This window comes from Triturus cristatus, chromosome 12 (assembly GCF_964204655.1).
Source record: "Triturus cristatus chromosome 12, aTriCri1.1, whole genome shotgun sequence".
Taxonomy (NCBI): domain Eukaryota; kingdom Metazoa; phylum Chordata; class Amphibia; order Caudata; family Salamandridae; genus Triturus; species Triturus cristatus.
The window spans coordinates 170,567,630-170,577,169 of record NC_140595.1 but is presented as its reverse complement, the minus strand read 5'-3'; the positions used below and the strand labels follow the sequence as shown (position 1 = coordinate 170,577,169).

The 9,540-nt window shown below is 46.8% G+C and overlaps 1 pseudogene; it reads left to right on the top strand.

Moving 5' to 3' along the window:
* Positions 1-452: 452 nt before the first annotated feature.
* On the top strand, positions 453-5,812 carry LOC146773001 (homeobox protein Hox-B5a pseudogene; annotated as a pseudogene).
* Positions 5,813-9,540: the final 3,728 nt, after the last annotated feature.

Sequence of the window (9,540 nt, the reverse complement as noted above, 5' to 3'; positions counted from 1 at the left end):
GTGTGTCAAAACGGTCATAATGTAGTGGCTCTCTGGATCTAGTAGCAGCTGGTGGTAACTATCATTGAGGTCCAACTTAAAGAACCAATGGGCATCAATAAGATCCCCAATTATGTCATCCATGTTGGGGGTGATATGCCTTTTCCTCTTCATGACATAGTTTCATAGGGGGATGGCAATGCATAATCTGATCGCCTGAAGGAAGTGACCCGATTAGGGTCACCCGGGTCACTCGCAACCACCTCTCTGCCTTTCCAATAAATGAAGAGTTGAGAAGACAGTAGAGAACACAAACCAAACAGATTTATTAGAAGTGTGCTTCAGGGGAGTCCGGTATGACCAGACGCATAGGATAACTGCATAGGGACCGACCCCGTCTACATGGTAACACAAAATATACATTTCTAACACCGCCAAAGTTCTGCCCAAACTGGAATTTTCCAGCTCAGGCCATGGCAGAAGGGCTGAATACATGCTATCTCAATCCCAAGGCCATTCAGCCGGTGTCTACCATTCTAAGATGTGGGAACGAGTCTTATCTAACAGCAAAGGTATGCAACAATAGATGATACATTCGTTAGTGCAGCAAAGCTTCAACCTTGGGAAGTACAAGCTGGAGGCGCAGGGACAGCCTTTCTGCTGAGGTGAGCATTATGAGACAGAAGCTCGATCTTAGTTACAGAACAAGATGGCGTCAATAAAGATGGTGCCATGAATGCCAACTTAACACAGGATAGGGTTTGAGCATGGGAAGGGGAGCATTTCGACTCTGCGCATTACGGAAATAACATTTCAAATCTAACACGCCTCTGGCTGTTTTGGTTTCTCAGAATGACAATTGAGGAGACCCACACTGTCGGGCTGGACACCTTTTTCATGACATCGAGGCATTCAAGTTTTTTGAGATCTTTCTCCACCAGCAAGCGGATATGGAAAGGTGTCCTTCTGTGCCGGAGTGCCATTGCTTTGACGGATCTGTCCATGTGCAGCTTGTTGAGGGCTTCTTTCTGGCATTCCAGCCCATGAAACAACTGAGGAAGTGTTCAAGGATGCGATCCACTTGCAGGGCATGGGTTGTCTATGAAAAGAAGACTAGCTCGAGATCCTGGGTCGTTTGACATCCTAGCAATGTCTCCACCTCCTCCTTGGTGACATGGAATTTGCTGCACCATTACATCAGTATCCCTTGCCAGTGTGAGTGGTTACCATTTTGGTTGGGGATAGTACTAGTTGAGCCTTCAGGCTTCAGGCAGTTGCACTGCTTCATGCTTTAGACGTTTACTGAGGCCCCTATTTCAAGCTGCGCTCTGACAGTCGTACCTGTTACCTCCACTGCACACACTGACAGAGGCCGCCTACCATTCACCAGGGTGATATAGGATTTGAGTAATATGTGCTCTTTGTTGGAGGCCTCACCCTCCAGGTCATTATGTGTCCATGCGGCGCAACTCCATGAGCTGTCTATGTCTTTGCCTTTGTGTGTAAGCTTGCGGATTGCTGTTGAGGTTGGGGTTCCCTCAATCACTGTTAGCCCACTGTATCTATTGCAGGAAACCCAGGCAAAGTGATTCCTCTTCCCGCAACTGGAGCAGCTCTTTCATTGTGTGGGGCACTTCTCTGGTGGGTGTACTTCCATGTCATAATGCCTACACCGGGTGCTGGCATTGCGTTTGGCTGCTTCGGTGCGAGTCAGCTACACAGGGTGTCGACTGACTCGGTTGGAGTGTGGCCAATGGTTTCATCAGTGTCTCTCCGTTTCTGCGCCAAGGGACACCCATAGGTTGTGCGAGCCTGCTAGGATCAGGAAGTCCTCTAATCTGAAGCAAGGCTGGTGCAGGTTTAGACCACTCAACACCACTGACTCTCAGCATTGCATGATTTGAGCTTGGACCTCTTTTGCCTGGTCATTGTAGGTGCACAAGCTCGCTAGGTCATGTAAGATTGCATAGAAGGTGTCGATTGATTCCCCCTCCTGCTGTCGGCCTGCCTGAGTTTGATACGTTTAAAGTCCTTATTTAAGTAGGGGCCAAAATGCACGTTCAGTGCTCTGATGGCCCCATTATAGTTGTTGTTAGCACCTGTTCCTTGGGAATCCGAATAGATCATTGATCGCTTCCCTTGCGATGTAGAGTTGCCATGACCTCTTGACGATTCCACCCATCTCCTGGGTGGACCTAAAATAATTATTCAGCCTTCCTACTCAGGTCTTCGATCTGCGAGTGGCAGTGGCCAGGTCAACCATTTCACATGCCGGAAGGAGGCAGAAGATTTCTTGGAAGCACTGTTGGAATGTAGGGGAGAGCAGGTGGACGCGTAAGGGAGGTTGACTGGGGGAAGTATGTCTGGGATCAGAACTAGAACTGTGGATGTAAGGGACAAAGGGAATAGGCATGAGGAGCTGGGAGAGGGTGTGTTGGGATTCAAAAGGGAAGGCAGAGAGTAGAGGGTGTGACTGGGTGTGTAGGAGGAGAGAGTGATTGAATTTCTAGGAAGCGATCAGTGGAAGGGAAGGGCTGTATGACAGTGGCGAGAAGTATACTCACTAAAAATGGTAGACTTAGCACTGTGGTCAGCTAAGGGTAGAAGGATGGGTACAGTGATGCTGGTCACAATGACAAAATGGGAGATGGTGCAGGATTCCATTTCAAATATGTTTTAAGGTGCTCATGCCTCAGATGGGCATTTACAAAGCAGCAACGTTATATATTTAAGAAAGAACAATTATAATTGTTTTTATAGAGAGAGAAGTTGCGGTTACAGTGTTCTGGCTTTAATCCATGTATGGGTGCCTACGGAATGGTAGCCGAATGACACCAAAGAGCTCTACAGGGTCCAAGGCAAAGATGCAGTCAATGAATGATTGGAGAGGAAGCTGGGTTCTCTGAGTGGAAGTCGAGTATTAATTCAATATAATGTCATAGCTTTTAAAGAGGGGGGTCTTCAGCCCTTCGTTAAATTGGAGCAGGGCTGGAGTAGTCGTGATTCATGTCATTGTAGGGGTTGGATACATACATGTAGAAAGACTATTGCTTTGTTTTTTTTCTTTTTCGCACTTCTTCAACTCAAATTTGATGGTATCCTGTCTCAGGGCATGCAGAGAGCCTTCGGATGTGGTGACCTTGTCAGCCAGATAGGCAGGCTTGCTGGTCGTGGTGGCTTCCTACTGCTGCAGAAGAATCAGAGGATAGAGGAAATATCTTACATTATAAATAATGTTTCCTGAACAATGTGCATAGACAAGCCACAGGTAGGGACACATGTCTGGTGAATAAGCCACTATAAATATAAAATTGTAGGAAGAGTTTCAAGTAAACACAATGATTTGCCCTGGGCGTAGTTTGCGAAATAGCGCTACGCCCAGCTACGTAAAGTGCACTACGCAAGCAACGCGTAGCACTTCGCGAACTGCGTAGTACCCTGTTCGCACTGTGCAAGATGCCGTTTTCAATGATTGCACAGTGCGGACAAGCATCCGGTACTGTGCAATCATTGAAAACAGCATCTTGCACAGTGCGAGCTGTAGTTTTCTGCCGCTCAAGTAGATTTTTACTCGAGCGACAGCTTTCTCAACGCGGACTGGTAGTTTCTCATCGCAAGCGGTCGCGAGCATACGCGACCACTCGCAATGAGAAACCTGACCTCCCCGCATTGAGAATCTCGCCGGGAGGTGTATTTTCCACGCTCGTGATCGGCAACTTGATGTTGCTGATCGCGAACGAGGAAAAAGTCTCGCCGGGATGTCATTTTGCTTGCTCGCGGTCGCCAACTTGACGTTGAGGACCGCGAGCAAGCAAAAAATGACCGCTGCACTACGCAACGCTACGCGTGTTTCCACTGTGCTACGTGCAATTCGCGTAGTGCGAAGTAGCACAAACTTCGCAAACTACGTGAGCGTTGCGTAGTGCTTTGCCCAGGCTTAACAATGATATCAGGAGCAAGCTTCTGAATAGCTGGAGAAGATCTAGTGACTCATTTATAGGAATAAACAACATTTATTTTGTAACTTTCTCTCCCGGTTTTGCTTTTGAAACACATGACACCACACATACTACATGTAATCGCCCGTTCCCACCATCTAAATTACAACCAACTTTCTATCAGCATGGTTGTATTAATTTTCCATGATATACCAAGTCCTGTAAAGCCTCCCCGCATACATTATGGTGCTCTCAGCTGAACTTCATATTTCAGCATCCCCACCAGCAACCAGTCCATGTGTCTAACCCCGCCTACACGCTGGTATCTCAGGCATGCTGTTCCATGGAATGTGAGGGGTTAGCTCATGCTCGACTTCTGTATCACTGCAAAGGATATTGAACTACACTTCTTGGTCAAGATATAGTCCTACGCAGAAGTTGAATGTTACCTTTCTTCTTTCTTCCTGTAAGACAAAGCGCACAACGTCATCTCTCCTAGTGACTGTATTACAGTTGATGCATTCTTGAACAGTCCACACATCAGAGGATGGATATTTTCCATCTCTCCTTTGCTAGCATGAGTTTAGGAAAAAAACTTTGCAATAAAGAACACGTTATTTGGCTGCATGGTAGTATCCTGTTTGCTATGCCCTGTTCTTGCAGCTCACACGCCAGCATTTTAAAACACACATTGGCAGGATCAGACTTGGACAGAAAACTGGACCTGGCACCAAAAAATTGTGAACCTTATATAAATCAATTAGAAGCTAAACAAGCATTTGCAATGCAATAGGTCTCGCAGTTACCTGAGTTTAAGCTAATGGCATTGTAAATGACAATGCCTTTTATTTATGTTTTTAAAACGAAAACAGAAATAAAAGGCATTTTTATTTGCAAAGGCAATAGCTCTAACTCGCATAAATGCGAGACCTATTGCATTGCAAATGCTTGTTTGGCTCTGGTGGCGACAAGGCGGCCAGTCACACATGCAAATGAAGTGTTTGAGGTCAATAGGCAATATTAGGCAATCATATTTGAAGTGTGATCAGTGAGAATTTACGACTGGTCAACAAAGGCACGTGACTCTGCGGCGCACACCCCCACCCCCCCATATCTGGCCGCATACATAGCAAAACGAAGTACAGTGCTTGGGCTATAATTCATGAATTCGTCATAAATCCCGAAGCAGAAAGGTAATAATGACCACGATCCACAAATCAAGGCCTCCAAAATAACCCAAACGAGATCTTATTTTGTGAACTCGCCCTCGGGGCGATATGCGAATGGCCCGACCATCAGTTGATAAATTATGGGACTGGCAGCGCCATGAATGGCTCTTGCAGGGACTCTGGCAGCATGCACTCCAGCTTGTATGACTATAACTACAATGGCATGGACCTCACAGTCAACCCAAAAGCCTCTTCTGGCCACTTCGGGGCGGTGGGAGACAACTCCTGTGGCTTCTCCTCAACCCCCCGGCCGCCCAGGAGGGTAGGTTCAGGCAGGCGCCCAGCTGCTCCCTGTCCTCACCAGAGCCCTTGCCCTGCTCCAACATCAAGCAGCCGCCCTCCTCCTCTGCGTCCCCCCCGTCCGAGCAGGCGACCCCCGGCGGCTCCAGCCACTTCATGGAACTCGAGGAGACGAGCGCCTCCTTGGAGGCGAAGGAGGGCACCCCCCGGAGCAGCAGGGCACTGTTAGAGCCCCCTAGCAACCCCTCGGCCGCCTCCTGGGACGGACAAGCACCGCAGATCTTCCCCTGGATGCGGAAACTTCACATCAGCCACAGTACTGCTCTTTCATTTCTTGTAACTGTGAAGAAAATGTCCTGTTTTCCTCCCTGCGCCCCGCTGAATACGCCCAGTTGTGGACCAACCCTGCATGTATCCCCCGGGTGAGCACTGGAAGATGCTATAAATGTTTGTAGTTGCTATGTTGAAACGACGGCCAGCCATGGCTAATTCAAAGGATGCTGGAATGTATTATTTTTCACGACAGTGTTTGTTCATATTTTTATTTTTATGCAGTCTAACTACAGTAAAGGTGCAGCGTTACACTTTCTTTATTGCGCATAAATCTTTATTTAAAGTAGGGGACACTGATATGCGCAATATAAATGGGCCAGCTAAACAAAATCCATTGTAAGGGGTGGTTTGTCATTTCTTGCTAGGTGTAAGAATTAAATCTGCTGCTCTGGAAATCATTTAAACTGTGAAGGCAGCGATGAGTGCCCCGCACATGCTGTGAGCCCCGTTTGAGTTCCCTGAAGGCGCTGTGAGCTCTCTGCCCCTGCCCAGAACCCTGTCTGGGTGCCCCGCAGGTGCTGCACGCTGTCTGTCCCTCTTCCAGAGCCCTATCGAAGTGCCCCGAGGTGCAGCGAGCTCTCTGCATCTACCCAGAGCCCTGTCTGGGTGCCCTGCAGGTGCTGCACCCTTTCTGCCCCTCTCCCAGAGCCCTGTCTTATTGCCCAGAGGTGCAGCGAGCTCTCTGCCCATGCCTAGAGCTCTGCCTAAGTGCCCCCAGGTGCTGCACCCCTCTGCCCGTCTCACAGAACCCTGTCTAAGTGCCCAGAGGTGCAGCGAGATCTCTGCCCAGAGCCCTGCCGAGTGCCCTGCAGGTGCTGCACGCTTTCTGCCCTGTCCAGAGGCTTCGTCTGCACACTTTCTGCCCCTGCCCAGAGCTCTGCCTAAGTGCCATGACGAAAAGCGGCGTGTAATAAAAGCAGAAGGGGCCTCATAGAGACAGGGAGGGAGGGAGCGAGCGAGCAGAAGTTGTGCTAACGAAGCGAGCCGTTGGCATTCACATCGCCTGTCCTCCAGGCATGTGCACATCTCCTGTCTCCCTTCCGAACAGAAACCGACGACAATAGATCTCGCCAAGGCGTGCAGCGCATGCGCTGCATCGCTAGGCGAGACCTAAAAAGTGCTCGCAAATTTGGGCAGTTAAAACCTGTAAAGACACACTGTATTAGTGTTTTGCAAGGTATGGAAGACTGCATTGATTTGAGCTTGCACGCAGGCAATGTTTGTTTCGATATCAGGGAAGGGTACATTAAAATCGCCACAATACTATAAAATTGGCTCACCAACTATAAAAAAACTGGCCCACACACTGACCTATCAGACCAGCGCATCGAGCACTGCTGATTGCCCAATTGACCGGTCCGACCCAGGCCCTGATTATGTTACACACTACAAGGCTCGTATTGTATGTACCACTAAAAATGCATACATAAGCCATGCTATACATCACAACAGTTATAGCATTTGACAATTTTTTCCCTTCCAAGCAGTCCTGAGGGGTGATTAGTGCTCCAGAGCCCTCACCTGTTCAAGGGGTCGCCATGCTCCCCCACCACAGTGTCCTAAGGCAAGCCTGCAGAGTCCTGCACAAAGGGGGCGGGGCCAGCTACATGCTGAAAAGCCCTTCCTGCTTCCCTGTTCAAGGGGACGCCATAATCCCCCACCAAGATGTGTTACTGAGGGCTTTCTGTTTTGCATCTGGGACTTCAACATCAATTTCCCACTGGTCCAGCAAGAAGGGGCCAGGACTCAGCTGCCGCACACCCGTTAATGCGCTATAAAGCGCCTCTTGGTCTACTGCAGTGCGAGTTGTGCGCGGGTTGTGCCCGGCTAAAGCCCAGGCCAAGGGCTGGCCCATCCCAAGCCCGTTAGAGCCAGGGCAGGGCCACCTCCCTTGGTTTTTCTGGTGAGTGCCCACAACTTCAAGTGACTTGCACGGAGCTGTTTCTGTTGTTTGAGGTAACATTGTTTACCCTTTTGATTGGAGATCTTATGTACTGTATCTCAATCTGTTGTGGGGGGTTGTCATAGGGGCAGTGTCCGTATGCCCCTGGGTTTGCTTAATAAGCCATGGGAAAAACAAAATCTCTCCATCCGACTACATTTAGCTAGCAAAGAAAAAGAAACAAGCATTTGCAATGCAATAGGTCTCGCATTTTCGTGAGTTTAAGCTATTGGCATTGTAAATGACAATGCCTTTTATTTATGTTTTAAAAACGAAAACAAAAATAAAAGGCATTGCTATTTGCAATGTCAATAGCTCAAACTCGCGTAAATGTGAGACCTATTGCATTGCAAATGCTTGTTTTTCCATTTTAGTGCTGAGTCGAGTAAACAGCAGTCTGGTGCTGCTGCTGCTCAGGGGGGCTGCATGTAAAGGTCAGGAGGGCTGCATGCGGCCCCCAGGCCACACGTTGAGTATCACTGATCTAGATCAACACATCGGACATACCTAAAATAACAAATTTACCCCCTCCCCAAAATAGATGACTTGCATGTCCAAAGGGTTCTGATTCTTCCCCACTAAAATTTTTGAAAACCTTAAGAAATGAATGAATAAGACAGGCAATGATAGAAGAAGCAACAACAAATAAAATTGACCTGAAGCGGGGCACAAGCAGTGGAAGGACTCTAAGACATTAATCAGTACTCGATCCACACTCCATCGAATAGACAAAGAGAAAAAGGTGAGAGCAGCATGTGCTGACCAATTAGAAGCAAAGGCATGTGAGTGACGATGAAGCCAACCAATTGTAAGTAATGGTCAGGCTCTAATACCTTTCTTGTTTTTTTGTAATGTAACAAATGATCTTACAACTGACAGCTCATGCGCTGTCTCAGACAAGACTTACAAAATAGACATCATAAATATAATGGACTGTCTCAGACAAGACCTAAAAAACAGACAATCAAGGAACAAGAAAGGAGTTGGCAGCAAAACCACTCAAGATTTTTTTTTTTAAACTAGCTTGTTGCAACACACCAAGGAAAATAAATACAATTCAAAACATCAAATGACTGTTAGCAGAGCAAAATTTGTTTACATTAATACAATTGCTGATTATATCAAGAATCGGTTGGAGAAAAGCCTCGACCATGTGCCTTTTAAACGCCAGCTCACATGCACTGAAAGATGTGCTAAATTAAGCACTAATTCAATCACTATCACTTAAAAGTTAGACCATATCACAGTGGTGCTCGAATCCTTGGGCGGCCTGACTGCTGATTTAAAGCAGCAACATTCTGAGACCAGCTGGCAAAAAAAGAGAGCCATATACCAAGCGAGTAATGTAAACCTCACACTTGAAATCCGTTTGTTCAAACACACAAAATATTGGCCAAGTTTACTCAAGATCAGCTCCCAATATGGAACATGACTAGGGCTCCCGGTTTTATGGTATTTATTTTTTTACATTTCTGTCTGTATTTATCCATATTTATTTTTTGTCAACTTTATCTGTATTTGTTCATATTTATTATGGGTTTTGTGAAAAAAATAAAGCTGAAACTGGTATATTTCCACACTTCTTTAACCAATTAATATGCAGTCACGCTTGAATGCCCGGCAGGTTTCAGTGATATGAACACACACAGAAGATAAATCAATGCACTTATTTGGAAATATGCATATTTCAGTATCAGCCTTGTGCATATCTACTGCTGTTCAAGGCCCTTTACTAAAATCTCTTTTTTTTTAAATCCCCTTACTTATCAATCCACACAGCTATTGGCCTGGCAGTCATGGCAAAGTGTTTTTAGAATAGCTCAAAAAGCAGCCAATATCCGTTTTTATCCACATTTAAAAATAAATACAGACAAGAAAA